This window comes from Procambarus clarkii, chromosome 49 (assembly GCF_040958095.1).
Source record: "Procambarus clarkii isolate CNS0578487 chromosome 49, FALCON_Pclarkii_2.0, whole genome shotgun sequence".
Taxonomy (NCBI): Eukaryota; Metazoa; Arthropoda; class Malacostraca; order Decapoda; family Cambaridae; genus Procambarus; species Procambarus clarkii.
The window spans coordinates 11,165,829-11,183,214 of NC_091198.1; the positions used below are offsets into that span (position 1 = coordinate 11,165,829).

The following is a 17,386-nucleotide window of genomic DNA, read 5'->3' on the forward strand; positions in this document are numbered from 1 at the left end:
ATGGGGTGCATAATAAAGAAAGCATTTGACTTAAGGATCAGTGTTGCGAGGCCCGGGGGCGTGCATATGCCCCTCGGGGGGCTCTATACCAAGAACGTGAGGCAGGAATGTACGAGGTGGGGTGGGGGGGGGTGATGGACGGGGCACCATACCCACCAGGCTGCCCCCTCACTCGCCACCTCCATCAGTTGATTATTTGGTCTGGGTGTCGCTCGCCAAGTATCTGATTAAGTAAGTTACCCCGCCCTCTGGTTTAGCCAGGGAGGGGTCAGCTCACCGGCCCGTTCTCCCGACCGTTCCCAACGTCAACAAGCTGTCGTGCTAAAGTGCCCTTATCTGAACCTACCACACGACCCACCAACAGAAAACGCGGGAACTATTAGGAGAAGGCGCCAAGTCATTACGATTATAGAGCACTTGGAAGGGGTCAGGATAAGGTTTTGGGATGGGAAGGGGGAGGGGGTAAGGAATGGTGCCCAACCACTTGGACGGCCGGGGGGGATTGAACGCTGACCTGCATAAAGGGAGACCGTCGTTCTACCGTCCAGCCCAAGTGGTTTGGGGCGCTTATATAGAGCATGAAGAGCAGCGCCACGTGGGGTCAGTATCAACAGGAGACGGTTCACTATCGATCATGTCTATGACCTGTATCACGTCTTTGCTCTTTAAAAAGAAACCGTCGGAAAAAATCTACGTTTTCACATTTCATAATAATACCATCAAATAATATTTCACTTGGGTAATTCGTACCAACCACTTGCACTGGACGGTAGAGAGATGGTCTCCCCTTCGTGCAGGTCGGCGTTCAGTCCCCCGACCGTCCAAGTGATCGCACATTTCCTGTGCCAGGTGAGGACGACGGGTTCACCATAGCCCGTGCTGCTTGGAACGTTTTGTTCCAAGTGGCTGAATCTATAACAACAACAACAACAACAATGTCAAGTGGTTGGGCACCAAATCAAATGAGAATCTAGTGTAACGGATTTTGACCTGACATATTTCAACCTTTTATGTATAGCGGCATTGGCTGTATGTTGTATTATACATCCGTGAGTCACATGGCATTGGCTGTATGTTGTATTATACATCCGTGAGTCACATGGCATTGGCTGTATGTTGTATTATACATCCGTGAGTCACATGGCATTGGCAGTATGTTGTATTATATACACACGTGAGTCACATGGCAGTGGCTGTATGTTGTATTATACATCCGTGAGTCACATGGCATTGGCTGTATGTTGTATTATATACATCCGTGAGTCACATGGCATTGGCAGTATGTTGTATTATATACACACGTGAGTCACATGGCAGTGGCTGTATGTTGTATTATACACACCCGTGAGTCACAGTCCCTCTCCCTCGCCGCCTCTCAAGGCTGTGTAATATAATGCTAATAATCTATTTGTGTAAAGAATGTCTTGAGGCTGGGGCCAGGCGCCTTCGTCCTTCTCTCTACTCCACTAGTTCTGCTTGCGGGGGGTTGAGCTTCGGCTCTTTGGTCCCGCTTCTCAACCGTCAATCAACTGGTGTACAGGTTCCTGAGTAGGGGTTCCAGTCTGGGTGTGTGGCGCGTGACTGGCCCTCGCGTGTGATCAGCGACGGAAGACGGGTGGTGAAAGATTGACTGATAAAGATTAAGCTACCCAAGAGGTGGCATGAATAGCCCCGTAATGGTGAAAATGATTGGCTTGGCCTTATAGACACCAATCTCTTCCCCCTCCCCTCTGTCTCCATCCAAACACACCCACTAGCCCTCTCCTCTCGACTCTTCTATCCGTTCCTCTCTTCCCCACGTCTCCCCTCCTCTCCCACTGCCCCCTCTAGCCCGATGCCCCTTCACCTTCCTCTCACCTCCCCTGTGCCTTCTTCTCGTACCCTTCTCCCCCTCACGAACTCTGCCCTCTGCTCCCGCCTCTAGTTAGAAATATAATTCTTGTGTTAAACAAATATAAGTTGAAGGCTGCTCTGCTCGGCAGTGTATCCGTATTATCTGGGAGTGGGAGCGACGGGAGTAGACGGGGTGCTGTACACACCAAGTTGCGCTTCGGCTCTTTGGCTCCGCCTCTCAACAGGTGTACAGATTCCTGAGCCTACTGGGCTCCATCATATCTACATTTGAAACTGTGTATGGCTTCAACCTCCACCACATCACTGCCTAATGCATTCCATCTGTTAACACACACAAAATTCTTCCTAATGTCTCTGGCCATTAGAAAGCACTACCATGATGTGCTTGGTAGTGATTAGTGTAGACAATAAGGCAGTGAAGCTGATGTGTGGGTTAGTGCCATGGGTTGCCCTGAGTCTGGTCGCCCCGAGTCTGGTCGCCCCGGCTGGCCGCCCCGGCTGGTCGCCCCGGCTGGTCGCCCCGGCTGGTCGCCCCGGCTGGCCGCCCCGGCTGGCCGCATGCTTCATTATAAGTCGTACCAACAGACCTCCCCAGAGGGCTTAGCCTGTCATCCTCGACGTGCACAAGACTACTTACTACACTATTATCATTATTACATTTAGCGGAGGGTTAGTGTGGCGTGTGTGTGGCCCAGGGTTACAAGCGACAGGTTAATGATGACGCCTTCTGCGTCAGGTGCCTCTCCTGCCACCCTCTCTGCGTCAGGTGCCTCTCCTGCCACCCTCTCTGCGTCAGGTGCCTCTCCTGCCACCCTCTCTGCGTCAGGTGCCTCTCCTGCCACCCTCTCTGCGTCAGGTGCCTCTCCTGCCACCCTCTCTGCGTCAGGTGCCTCTCCTGCCACCCTCTCTGCGTCAGGTGCCTCTCCTGCCACCATCTCTGCGTCAGGTGCCTCTCCTGCCACCCTCTCTGCGTCAGGTGCCTCTCCTGCCACCCTCTCTGCGTCAGGTGCCTCTCCTGCCACCCTCTCTGCGTCAGGTGCCTCTCCTGCCACCCTCTCTGCGTCAGGTGCCTCTCCTGCCATCCTCTCTGCGTCAGGTGCCTCTCCTGCCACCCTCTCTGCGTCAGGTGCCTCTCCTGCCACCCTCTCTGCTGCCATCCTCAACCCTGGGAGCTCTCTCTGCCTGTCCGCTCTGCCTGGATGTCTCCATCCTTGTTCCATCCTGTATCTGATCAGCTCACATCCTGGTCGCTGAAGGTGACACAAGTAGTCTCCGTGGTGTAGTGGTAAGACACTCGCCTGGCGTTCCGCGAGCGCTTTGTCATGGGTTCGTATCCTGGCCGGGGAGGATTTACTGGGCGCAAATCCTTAACTGTAGCCTCTGTTTAACTCAACAGTAAAATGTGTACTTGGTTGTAACAACAATTCTTCGCGGCGGGGATCGTATTCCAGGGACCTCCCCGAAACGCTACGCGTACTAGTGGCTCTACAAGAATGTAACAACTCTTGTATATATCTCAAAAAAAAAAATATATCACCGTCAGACAGAGCTGACTCTTACCAGTTAGTTTACTGAGCTTTCTATATGTATTCACTGCCGAGGCCCCTCGATCAAAACACACTGGTTTATAGCTCCTCTTCCCCTTGTAATCATCTGATCAAGAACTCAGGAACGCTGAGCATCTTCTGAGGAACGCTGAGGGTCCTCTGAGGAACTCAGAGGTTCCTCTGATTACATCTTCCAGCCTGTACTGTACCCCAGTACAAGGGAGGATACAGCACATACACGAGGTATTCAACGCCCTCATACATCATACACCTCAGTCATTTGTCTCATGACGAACACTTGGAGACAAAAGGCAGTGTGGCGGGATCGAAGGGTTGTAAATCAGTTTTGGGTATTGTAGAATGTATACGTGGTCTCTAGGTAAAAAGTTGCACAATTAATTTACTATTCATCCCCCACCCCCCCCACCCACCTAACCTTGTTGCAACATGTGCCGGGCACGTCATTGCACGTCACTGCACGTACCTGACATGAAAGTTTGCAACAATGTCAATTTTCATACCTATAATTTCAGAGTTTTTTTGTCAAACCTTTTGTCTTTTTTTTTCCTCTTACATTAGTCATTGTCAATTTCCTATACGCAGCGCTGCTCCTGTAGTGAATGGAACGGTATTTCACTCCACTACTGCACCTTGGCCATCTTCAATTTTCTTCGTCTTAATCTTCAAGTTCTTTTAGATGTCCACTTCTCACTTGCCTCTTTTTTTTGTAGATTTCTATGTAATTCCCCCATTTTCCTCCCCGAGAAAAACTGTGCGCACTTTTTTACCCAATATAATTATATCCTTAATGTAGATGTTCAAATATAGATACTACTCTTAAAGAGATTTTACCACTTTGTCTTAAGATCCCCCCCCCCACCTTATCTTAAGATTCCCCAACCTTATCTTAAGATTCCCCTCACCCTACCTTATGTTAAGATCCCCCCAAACTTATCTTAAGATTCTCCCCCCCCCCCACCCTACTTAATCACATTAGTAAGTCATTCCCCCCCCACCCTACCTTATCTTAAGAGTCCATTCACCTGGGCTGTAGGAGTCTCGAACCGTAGACCCCGTGCGTGCGAGGCCGACGCTCTACCGACTGGGCTATGAGCAGCCTCAATAAGGATAGTTTCCAGAAGCAGCATCCTGCTGCCAAACTGGAATCTCTTGTCTTAAGAGATCCACCCCCCCCCCCACCCCACTTTGCACCCCACAAGATTGCGCAAGTTTGTGGGTTGATGAATGTAGTCGCCTTGACGGTCTGACAGCTTCCGACAATTAAGTCCCCAGCTGCGTCTGGGTACAAGTGACTGGATGAACCCAGTGGGTGTTCTTCCGACTGGGGGGGGGGGGATGAACATGCTGCTATGGCCGCATCTTCACTCACAGGGCGAGTGGCGCTGTCCTATAAACTCAAAACACAAACAAATAGTAAATGTGATTGTGGCTGACAGCAGAAGAGAAGGGCTAAGGCGGTGAGATTGGTGCTGACAGCAAGACGATGGAATTGGTGCTGACGGGATAATGTGGTGGGATTAATGCTGACAGGATAACGTAGTGGGACGGGTGCTGACAGCAGGGTAAGGTGGTGGGGATGGGTGCTGACAGCAGGGTAAGGTGGTGAGACGGGTGCTGACAGCAGGGTAAGGTGGTGAGACGGGTGCTGACAGCAGGGTAAGGTGGTGAGACGGGTGCTGACAGCAGGGTAAGGTGGTGAGACAGGTGCTGACAGCAGAGAAAGGTGGTAGGCACGGGTGCTGACAGCAGGGTAAGGTGGTGGGATGGATGCAGCACCCGTCTCGACCGCCCGTGGAGGAAGAGCCATGAAGATATGCCGTCCGTCGCCCTTGTGTTCCCAGCAGGTCCAACTCCCCGTGAGAGCCGCACCGTCTGAAGACTCTTAACAAATAAAATAAAGCCGAATATGGACGCAGGAACAAAGGTCAAGGGAATACAAGTTGTGGTGTGGGGTGTTATTGCGTTATGAGTGAAGTAAAGGATGGTTCGTACGAGCGTGTTGATGGCCAGTGGTGACCAGCGCTCAATTCTCATCACATACGAGTTTCTCAGACTTACTAATGTGATGTGAGGACCGTGAGGACCACTCCCGGGGGCACCCCCGACTCGATTCCCAGTTGGGTATAGCATTATCAAGTCTGCAATAGTTCCAATGATGGTCGTAGGTGAGAAGAAAGTAGAGAGATGGGGGGGGATGAGGGGTGTAGAGGATGGGGATGTTCGGGGAATGTAGCATACCATGTATGCTACATTCATGCTACATACACGCTACACATAATGCCAAACAGGTGCCTTTGCAGCTAAGGGTTACTCAGATATTTGGAGGCCAGGAAGAGGGAGCACGAGACATCTTTAATGTCCCTAGGATGAATGGATGCACTCACACACTCACACAGCACTCACAGGATGAGTGAGCTCCCTCTGGGGGGGGGGAAGGGGCCCTTTTCCTGCTAACTCTCTATATACAGCCCCCCCCCCCCTCCTCCTCCTGTTTATGTAATACTTATAGTAACGATGAGGACCATAGCACTTATACCGACGTACAACGAAATTAGAACGTAGAAATATGAACTATTGAGTTGGCCAAACCGGAAAACTTTTTTTTTTACTTGTGTTGCTTTGACAAAATAAACTAGCCTATCCTAACCTCCCTAGGCCTAATACACGATATCCGAGGCCTAATATGCTATACATGTGCGCTATACTAGGCCTAGGAATATTTAAGTGTGTGATTTAGCTACATTTATTTAAAACAAATTCCTTACTAGTCAGTATACTACTATCTAAAAGCTAAGAACGCACGAATTCTGACTATTGGCGATTGTCACAATAGGAAGTATCTAACCAGAAGGATTGGTTGCTATATACAACACTTTATGACCAGACCACACACTAGAAGGTGAAGGGACGACGACGTTTCGGTCCGTCCTGGACCATTCTCAAGTCGATTGTGTGATCAAGTGATCAAGTCGACCACACAATCGACTTGAGAATGGTCCAGGACGGACCGAAACGTCGTCGTCCCTTCACCTTCTAGTGTGTGGTCTGGTCATCATACTTTAGCCACGTTATTGTGACTCATCGCCTGCATACAACACTTGTCTCTGTCGTGAAGGGTCTGTCAAACGTGAGTATGAAGTGTTTCGTGACGGTGCCGGGGAGTCTCGGCGAGCTGACGGGTCCAGCTTCCTGCTCAGCGTGATAAAGATCCTCTCCCACGCTAGCGCAAGTAGCAAGAGGACTGTTTTTATCAATGGGTGGGCGTCGTGAAGGGCTGACCAGTCATGCATGGCCAGGGTCTAGTGCATGAGCGTTTCAAGGCGGCCCGTGGCTGCTTCGGGGGTAGCCCTCCACATCTCTCAAGGTGAGGCGCTTCCCGCGGGAAGCTGAGCTAACTAGTCAGGCATTTATGGAGGCCACAGAGGGAAGGGGTGACTGGGCCACGTGGGGGACAACCACTAAGCGGCGATTATAAGCGGGATTGTGTACCATCGGGTTAGAAAGTTGGGAGGGAAGTACTGGGCAGAGTGAATGTTGGTGCCACGTCAAACGCTACAATGTACAGGGAAATATTGTTGGAAGTGGAAGTATTGATAAACACAGCGGGGTTTTTCTTTCTAATAGGGGGTGTTGCACATGCTGCTATGGCTGCATGTTCACTCACAGGATGAGTGGCGTTGCTTAATACTATCACTATGGCGGTACATCAACTACACACAAGGGAAAGAGACCTATCCCAGTCTTTAAGAGAGACCTCGATAAGCACCTGCAAAAGATATCTGGTCAACAGCCTGGTTGACCAGTTCATCAACCCGGAGTCCTGGTCAGAGACCGGACCGCGGGGACACTGATCCGCGAAATCAAGACAACCCCCCCCCCTCCCCTTCCCTGTCCTCGTGTCTCCCATCAACGTCAACCTTCATTAACTACCTGTCAACTGTCAGCGTACATCTTTAATTAGCGTACAAAACATCTCTGTCTCAACCCTGTTCCTACTAGTATCACCCCCCCCTCCACCTTCAATACCACCCCCAGACCACACCACCACCAAGCTACCCCCCTTCCCCCCCCCCTCTCCTCACCACCAACAAGCTACCCCCCTTCCCCCCCCCCTCTCCTCTCCACGAACAAGCTACCCCCCCCCTCCCCCTCCTCTCCTCACCACCAACAAGCTACCCCCACCACCAACAAGTTCATCCTCCCTCCTCACCACCACCATCCTTCTCCAGATCTCTCCCCCCCCCCCCCATCCTCCTCCTCCCAACCATTCCCTGGCAAATGCCAAATCTTCTCTCCAATCTGCCTCAACCTCCCCCTCTGACACGGTGGTAAAAATCGCCCTAATTCCCCAGTTAATTGAATCAAGATTTAAATTTCAAAGCTATCTGCGGTGTTCAGCCCCGGTTAAGCTCCAAGGCAAACAACTCTTCTCTTTTATGATTTAGCGGCCCGATTCGTCGAGTTTTTGAATGCTTTTGTAAACTTTCCGAATTTTATAGTTAAAGTGCTATTAGTTTAGTTTGTATTTAGACTTTGAAACTTGCCGTGAGATCCGCCTATTATCAGAGCTCTGTCTTGTTTTAGTCTTGAGGGAGGTGCTGGACGGTAGAAGCTTCATTAATGGAGATAAAGCTATTCGGGAAGGGATTGTTGGTGGAATCGAGGAGGTTCTAAAGAGGCTCCGGAGATGATAAGGGCGGCCATAAAGGTTGTAGCCACCATACCCTTAGTGTAACGGGGGGTGGGGGCCATTGTAACGGGGGGTGGGGGGAAATAACTCTATCTTGTCCATTATTCCACCCCCCAGTTAACTAACGGGGCCGGGGGAAACAGCTCTCTCTAGTCCGTTATCCCGTCCCCAGTTAGCTAACTATTCTAGAGCACCCTCCAGAGTTCCTAAGGCAACCTCTCTCGTTCAACACCTTGTAAACCTAGGTATTTGACTACCTAGGTACTAAGACTACAAGGCGTCGTAACTGGATCAGCTACCCGAAACTCTAGAGAGAACTCTAGAATACAAAATCATTGCCACAAACGTATAAGAGAAAACGAAAGGAAAGAAATGAATAGTGAAGTAATTAGTGAGGGTTTGGGGTGAGAGGCAGAGAGGTGGGAGGGGCAAGGAGGGTCATTAGCTGAAAGTGAGAGTTTAGAGAAGGGTGGAGGGAGAGGAATAGATAGGTAGTAGTAGAAGAGTAGAAAGTAGACGTAGAAGAGTAGATAGTAGAAGACGAAATGCTGCCACCATCCATTCATGATCATTACATACAAGACAAGGAATGGAACTTGTCTGTATCACAATATTCACCAAAGATGTTATCATGAGTTCATTATTAGTAGTTCCCATCTTTATCATGTACTCTATATATATTTTAAATAACCTAACCCAAACACTTTTACAGTGTTACATCTCCCCTTCTCCCCGAAATAAAGTTTTTGCAACACTGCTAAAGCAAGCTAGCTGTGTGCAACAACTTTATTAACGAAAAAAAAATACATCCTAGCTAAACAAATATACAACATCCTACTCTAAAAAATGAAATATATAGACAGACGTCCATTGTCTCTGGCTGGGCGACGTCACTGCTTGGTCTTGTAGATAATCCTGTACCACATTTCTTCAACACAACTGCCTCCGTCGCTTCTCCGTCGTTAACGCACAACAACACTTGGTCAACCCGAAAGCCGTTACTACTTGAACTGTGCACAGGACCGTGGAATTCGGTTGTCCCAGCTGATCTGTAATTGGCCCTACGTCAGTCACCATGAGAGACGTATATTGGGGTTCTTCACAGCTATAGGGACTACAAGTTTCGAGACCTTCATATAGTTGCCAACAGTAGAAATCCCATCCTACTCTTCTCCTCCCTGTTGCTCCAGCACGCCTCCTTCAGAGAGCTACTTCTGACAGCCACATCAAGTCCGCACGACACAGGAAGAATCACTCAACAGAGCTACCTGCTTGTAGGAGGGGCGGCCAGTTAAGGCAAACGATCCTGTCTTGCAATTACGCTCCATGCAATGATGCTGACACCAGCAAGGGACACGAGGCATCGTGTCTCACTCAGCTTGTCTTATCTTCTTCTTCTTCTTTCTTCTTTCTTCTTTCTTCTCTCTTCCTTCTTCTCTCTTCCTTCTTCTCTCTTCTTTCTTCTCCCTTCTTTCTTCTCTCTTCTTTCTCCCATGGGTCTTAGACAAGCGACCTGGGGTCCATTGGGGGTCTGTCCGTCCTGGGGTCCATCCTGGGTATACCGATGTTGGTGGGACAGACTGGAGTCGTTGTTGCTCCTCTTCCATCATTACTGGGTCGTCTGGGGTCGTCTGCAGAACGACCTGGGGTCCACTGGGGTCCGTCCGTCTTGGGGTCCACTGGGTAGACCAATGTTGACCGACCGAGAGGGCTACATCTTGGGGTCCCCTGGGGTGGTGGTGGTGGTGGTGGTGGCCCTGACATCCAGGTAGGGGCTGGTCGTCGTGGTGGTGAGGAACAGCCGTGAGTGTGGTATAAGGCAGCCGTCTCCCTCTTCTGTATGTGCGTCTCTCCTCTCTTCTGGCTCCCACCTGTGAAATGAACAGAAAGGCGACAATACGTGTTCCCAAGATGTTTGTGTGACCCTGTCGTTTGTATAGGGTTACACAGTCCTATCATACCGCTCTCCTCCTGGCAACAACTACACTTCAATTTTTAATAATTCAATTAACTCTGAATGATATTGACTTGGTGGAACATAAAACAGTAACAGAGTAAAGTTAGAGAAGAGAGAATAAGGTCATCACTACTTTTAACTTGTCACAAAAAAAAATCAACACTAATAGACAAAACGCTAGCCTAACTTAACTGTACCGTTCCTAATCTTAAGTACATAATTAACCATTACTCCCACCCTTAACCTACAGCCACCTACGTGACCCAGAGTGTCACCCTAGCTTCTCCGCCGGTAAACAACTCAAAACTGTTGCCACCCCTGTGACCAGACTATCTAACGTCGAGCGTCCCCAACGTGAAGTCTACTGACATACTAAGGCTCCCCCTAGCATGCTGTACAAGACCAGTACACCTCGGGTTATTGCGTTCAAATGGAGTAAAACAGTCGATCGCAATAATCTGAGCAGAACCACTAAAAACTACTTAAAATCTATTTAAGAACTACACCTGCCACTCCCCACTGACCTGGAGACCAGCGGTGGCTGGGTGTCCCCGTGGGACATGCGAGGTCACCTGTCACACTCAGCTGACCTGCACTACCAACACCGCTAAGTTCCCAAATCGCCAAATATTATTACTAACATAAATCACTACACACGCAAGTTCTGGTGAACATTCCCTGAACACCACAAAACTCACAAAATCACTAAACCACAACACTAGAGAATCACTATCTCCTAGCCTGAAAAAAAAGTTCGCTAACTCGCGAATAATAAACACCTGTCAAGATCTCCCTGATAGCGCCTGAGCGGCAAAAAGACACGTGGGACTGAACAATGTTAAAAGAACACCAACTACCTACAACATTGTTCAACACCGCTGCCAACATTGTAACGGGGGGTGGGGGCCATTGTAACGGGGGGTGGGGGGAAATAACTCTATCTTGTCCATTATTCCACCCCCCAGTTAACTAACGGGGCCGGGGGAAACAGCTCTCTCTAGTCCGTTATCCCGTCCCCAGTTAGCTAACTATTCTAGAGCACCCTCCAGAGTTCCTAAGGCAACCTCTCTCGTTCAACACCTTGTAAACCTAGGTATTTGACTACCTAGGTACTAAGACTACAAGGCGTCGTAACTGGATCAGCTACCCGAAACTCTAGAGAGAACTCTAGAATACAAAATCATTGCCACAAACGTATAAGAGAAAACGAAAGGAAAGAAATGAATAGTGAAGTAATTAGTGAGGGTTTGGGGTGAGAGGCAGAGGGGTGGGAGGGGCAAGGAGGGTCATTAGCTGAAAGTGAGAGTTTAGAGAAGGGTGGAGGGAGAGGAATAGATAGGTAGTAGTAGAAGAGTAGAAAGTAGACGTAGAAGAGTAGATAGTAGAAGACGAAATGCTGCCACCATCCATTCATGATCATTACATACAAGACAAGGAATGGAACTTGTCTGTATCACAATATTCACCAAAGATGTTATCATGAGTTCATTATTAGTAGTTCCCATCTTTATCATGTACTCTATATATATTTTAAATAACCTAACCCAAACACTTTTACAGTGTTACATTAGCGCCACTCTGTATGCTTATAGACTTACACAGTCAGGGGGTCGGAACCTTATGAATCATTTATGATGATGAAAATTCTGAATGAAATCAAGAGGGGTGGGGTATGGTGGGCGTGGGGAGGCGCGGGGTGCACGCCCTCACGCACGCCCTCACGCACGCCCTCTCGCACGCCCTCACGTAAGCCCTCTCGCACGCCCTCTAACCCTTCATTTACTCAATGGTTGCTGTATACACACACCCATCTACCCGAGTATGTTTAATACAAAATAAAACGTCCAGGAATCTTTTAAAGTTTCCATCCATGTATCCTATAGTTCTCCATGTATCCTTTAGTCCTCCATGTATCCTTTAGTTCTCCATGTATCCTTTAGTTCTCCATGTATCCTTTAGTTCTCCATGTATCCTTTAGTTCTCCATGTTTCCTTTAGTTCTCCATGTATCCTTTAGTTCTCCATGTATCCTTTAGTTCTCCATGTATCCTTTAGTTCTCCATGTATCCTTTAGTTCTCCATGTTTCCTTTAGTTCTCCATGTATCCTTTAGTTCTCCATGTATCCTTTAGTTCTCCATGTTTCCTTTAGTTCTCCATGTATCCTTTAGTTTTCCATGTATCCTTTAGTCCTCCATGTATCCTTTAGTTCTCCATGTTTCCTTTAGTTCTCCATGTATCCTTTAGTTCTCCATGTATCCTTTAGTCCTCCATGTATCCTTTAGTTCTCCATGTATCCTTTAGTTCTCCATGTTTCCTTTAGTTCTCCATGTATCCTTTAGTTCTCCATGTATCCTTTAGTCCTCCATGTATCCTTTAGTTCTCCATGTATCCTTTAGTTCTCAATGTATCCTTTAGTTCTCCATGTATCCTTTAGTTCTCCATGTTTCCTTTAGTTTTCCATGTATCCTTTAGTTCTCCATGTATCCTTTAGTTCTCCATGTTTCCTTTAGTTCTCCATGTATCCTTTAGTTTCCCATGTATCCTTTAGTCCTCCATGTATCCTTTAGTTCTCCATGTTTCCTTTAGTTCTCCATGTTTCCTTTAGTTCTCCATGTATCCTTTAGTCCTCCATGTATCCTTTAGTTCTCCATGTATCCTTTAGTTCTCCATGTTTCCTTTAGTTCTCCATGTATCCTTTAGTTCTCCATGTATCCTTTAGTCCTCCATGTATCCTTTAGTTCTCCATGTATCCTTTAGTTCTCCATGTATCCTTTAGTTCTCCATGTATCCTTTAGTTCTCCATGTATCCTTTAGTCCTCCATGTATCCTTTAGTCCTCCATGTATCCTTTAGTCCTCCATGTTTCAACCTAAATGTCTTCTTTATTTATTGACATAAATAATATCAGTTTTACTGATGATATTTATATTTTTACTTTACTTTATATTTTTTTACTGATATTTCGTTATCACACCGCCTCTACTTCGTATATCGTGGTCATGTCCCGTTTCCTCAGCCTCTTTTAATCACCTTGGTTTTGGCACAAGCCTCGTTGCCTGACACTGGACTTTTTCTAGGTGGGATTTTATGTTTCTCAAGATGGGGTTCCACGCCTGGGCGTCATCGGCTACATCAGAATGGGCTCTTAAATCATGTAGTGTTCCGTAGGACTAACTCCTTAGCTTAGGTTCTCAAATGATATATATCTTTTTGGTCAGTTTCGTATATCTAGTGATATCTTGTTGGTGTGTGTCTTAGGTGCTAGTAGTTATGTCGATTGCCTGATCATCTTCGTCTACAAGGAGTTGGGGTGATCCTGATATATATGGCAACTGATATCGTGTTGCCATATATCCAGACTTCGCCGAAACTTATCCAAGTTTTCCTGCATTTTTCATTGATATCAATGTTTCGAGTTCATAATTAAATTATATATGAGGAGCATAATAGACTAATATTAGAGCCTTATGCTGCTGCTGCACGTGTGGGCCTTCTACACTCTGTGATCTCTCTCTCCCTCACATCATATCCAAAAGTCATATCCAAAAAATACTCTTTTTAATCACTGCTTGTTATCCTTGCCTGATTACCAAGCTTGTATAGTACAGTCTTGTGTGGAACTGTATCAACTACTTTCTGACAACCCTGGAAGACCATACGACCCCCCCATCCTTTCTTGCTTTATCCCTTAAAAGCCATGCTTTACAGGACTCGATTGTGTTACAATTCCAAAGTTCTAACTTCACAAAGATCACACTAAATTAACTTTGGCGAAAATCTTTCAAATTATACAACTTTGAGAGCTGGCACGTGTGTTTCAGTAATATATGCCGGGACATTACTCCAAGGATCAGTTAGTAAAACCATCAGTGGAATAATTGAACACGGGAACTAGCAAGAAAGATAAAATGAACTAAGGTAATTTACGAGTCCTGCAAATAAGTCTCTTGACACCCAGTGGTTAACTGATCGGGGGAACCGGTTCGCCGGAGTGATCAACACTTATTACTCTACCACTTTACTAAAGATTCACCATCTATCTACCACTACCAAATAATAATGATATACCACGTTTTCCTCATCTGCCATTCGAGGGTGTAATCGTGTCATCTACCTCTGAGAGGAGCCGTGCCCTGGGGACATGGAGGCTCCTCCCGTCATCACCAAGGACGCGAGGCAGAGACAATCCATTTACGCTGCTGGTGTGTCAGCAAAATATTTAATGAGGGCACAAAGAGAGGATGGAATTGAAGTTAATATGATGGAAAGGTGAGGAAGGGGAGAGATGGTGATCCTGGAGCAGATGGCCTACTGGGCCTGCATCCACACTTCTCATGTTGGGACGGCAGCTTACACCCACATACTTACCCAGTCGTGCTCGCCTTGTGTACTTGCAAGGAACCAGCAACGTTTCTTCAGGTTCTCCCGCCTCTTAGCACTTAACTGTCTTTTGTATAGGTTCCAGAACCTTTTTTGGGCTGCGTTATATCTATATTTAAAGCTGTGTATAAACACTTCCTCCATCACCGGTCAGGGGAGCCAGTCGGCCGAGCGGACAGCACACTGGACTTGTGATCCTGTGGTCCAGGGTTCGATCCCAGGCGCCGGCGAGAAACAATGGACAGAGTTTCTTTCACCCTATGTCCCTGTTACCTTAGCAGTAAAATAGGTACCTGGGTGTTAGTCAGCTGTCACGGGCTGCTTCCTGGGGGTGGAGGCCTGGTCGAGGACCGGGCCGCGGGGACACTAAAGCCCCGAAATCATCTCAAGATAACCATCACTGCACCTCTTAACGCACCCTATTTGCGCGCTGTTCTCATAATGAATAAATTATTTATAATGTCTTTGTGGGTCATTTGGGTACTTAAATTAAGATTCCAGCTTGACCCCTTGTGTGTGTGTACCATCCATGCAAATTAATCCGTCCTTATTTGTTCGATTCCACAGAAAATTTTGTATGTGGCGGTGATGTCTCCCCTCTTTTGGCTCTCTCAGTGAAGTCGGGCTTAACTCCTTTTGTCTTTCCTCTAACTCATTCCTTTCACTTCTGGGACTAGTCTGATGGCATACCTCCGAACTTTCTCCAGTTCAGTATTGTGTTTATTGAGCTACGCACCGCTCGCTAGTGGTATCTACTTCAAAACTGGCCTGACATATCTTGTATACAAAGTCCTGAATGTCTCCTTGTTTAGATCTCTAAAGTTAGATCTTCTTATGTTGGCCAACCTCGCATATGAAGCTGGTGATATTCGTTTGATGTGGGCTTCTGGTGGCAGTTATGGTGTAATGCCTACTCCCAAGGCATTTCCTATCCGATTCCAATAGGATTTTCTCTCTCACGCAGTGCCTTGTGTCGAACTTCCTGTTCCCAGCACTCAAGTTTTATTACTTTGCACTTGCTTGAGTTAAACTCTATTAGCCATTTGTTGAACTATTATTTAATCTTATCCAAGTGACATAAATAGTCTTGTAGTCTTGAGCCGTCATCGTTCTCTCTCTCAACCTTTCTCCCAACCACACACAACAACAACCTTTCTCCCTCCCCTTTCTCCCCTTCTCTCACTCATTATATCACTCTCGTTATCTCACTCACTTTCTCTCACTCACTCACTTTCACTCACTCACTTTCACTCACTCACTTTCACTCACTCACTTTCACTCACTCACTCACTCACTTTCACTCTCTCACTCACTTTCACTCTCTCACTCATTCACTTTCACTCTCTCACTCATTCACTTTCACTCTCTCACTCACTTTCACTCTCACTCACTCACTTTCACTCACTGTCACTCACTCTCTCTCACTCACTCACTTTCACTCTCTCTCACTCACTCACTTTCACTCTCTCTCACTCACTCTCTCTCACTCACTTTCTCTCACTCGCCTCCACCGGGAATTGAACCCGGAACCTCAGGACTACGAATCTGAAGCGTTGGCCACCCAGCTGTCAGGCGCCCGCTGGGGAAAGGTCGAAAGTCGTTTAAATAGTAGGTGGAATAATTAATAAAAAGAGTTTTACATCTAAGAGTCGTTAGAAATGTGTAGAATAATAAACCACACATTGTTTGAGTTAGGAAAACACTATTTGTCAAATATTGACACTGTTCTTAAAAGATTTCCCCATTTTGCACCCGCAAGATAACTTACGATTTTAAGGGTTGACGAATGTTAATCTTCTTGTTTGATTAGCTGTTCACTTGAGACAGGTAAGCAAGTCCCAGCTGTGTCTGGGTACAAGTGACCGGATGAACACCCCAGCGGGGTTTTCTTCCTATTGGGGAGTGTTGTACATGTTGCAATGGCGGTATGTCCACTCACAGGATGAGTGGCGCTACCCAATACTGTCACTATGGCGGTGTGTCCACTCACAGGATGAGTGACGCTGCCCAATACTGTCACTATGGCGGTGTGTCCACTCACAGGATGAGTGGCGCTGCCCAATACTGTCACTATGGCGGTGTGTCCACTCACAGGATGAGTGACGCTACCCAATACTGTCACTATGGCGGTGTGTCCACTCACAGGATGAGTGGCGCTGCCCAATACTGTCACTATGGTGGTGTGTCCACTCACAGGATGAGTGGCGCTGCCCAATACTGTCACTATGGCGGTATATCCACCCACAGAATGAGTGACGCTACCCAATAAACTCGCCCCTCGGGGCAAAATTAAAAAAAAAAGACTTTTACTTTGGGAAGGTGCTTACCTGCCTCTCAGTATGTAAGGGACCCGGGGTCTAGCTGTTACAACCCCCTTCCTGGCTTGTTCAAATATACCAAGTACGTTCTTAATTATCGTCAAGTTCGAGTTTCATGTTATATATGCTCCTGAAGTTGTGAATGGAGGTGGCTTCCTCGACCACTTCTTCCAGTGCGTTCTTACTTACCACCCACATACAGGACACGAGTGTTTAATTACGATTTTGGTTACGTTCCTACATTCCAGCGATATTGTCTTGTTCTGTTTTCCCTCAATTTACAGTGGCGACGTCCATTCCCCCCTCAGTATTTAGTATATAGTGATCATGTCTCGTCTGCTTCTTTCTCTTCGTTGTTGTATGAAATGTTAGGGTTGTTGACCGTGGGTTAAGAATCTTGGCTGTGTTTTAGAGACCTTAATTTTCGAAAAAGGTGGGGGGAGTTATAGCTCTTGACTGTGGGGTCATGGGGTGGGGGGAGAGGAGAGAGCGGGGGAGAGGAGAGAGCGGGGGAGAGGGGAGAGAGGGAGAGGAGGGAGAGGAGAGAGGGAGAGGAGAGAGGGAGAGAGAGGGAGAGGAGAGAGGGAGAGGAGAGAGGGAGAGACAGGGAGAGGGAGGGA

At 47.5% G+C, this 17,386-nt stretch overlaps 1 protein-coding gene and 1 long non-coding RNA gene across 2 annotated transcripts in view; one reads left to right on the plus strand and one right to left on the minus strand.

The window, feature by feature from the left end:
• The window catches only part of svp (COUP transcription factor 2), a 328,803-nt gene that overhangs the window by 280,191 nt on the left and 31,226 nt on the right, over positions 1 to 17,386 (plus strand).
• LOC138351315 (uncharacterized) lies at positions 8,908 to 10,958 on the minus strand. Its single transcript, XR_011222416.1, has 2 exons — positions 9,756 to 10,958; positions 8,908 to 9,652 (listed from the first exon to the last, which is right to left on the minus strand). It is a non-coding gene; the product is annotated as an uncharacterized lncRNA (long non-coding RNA).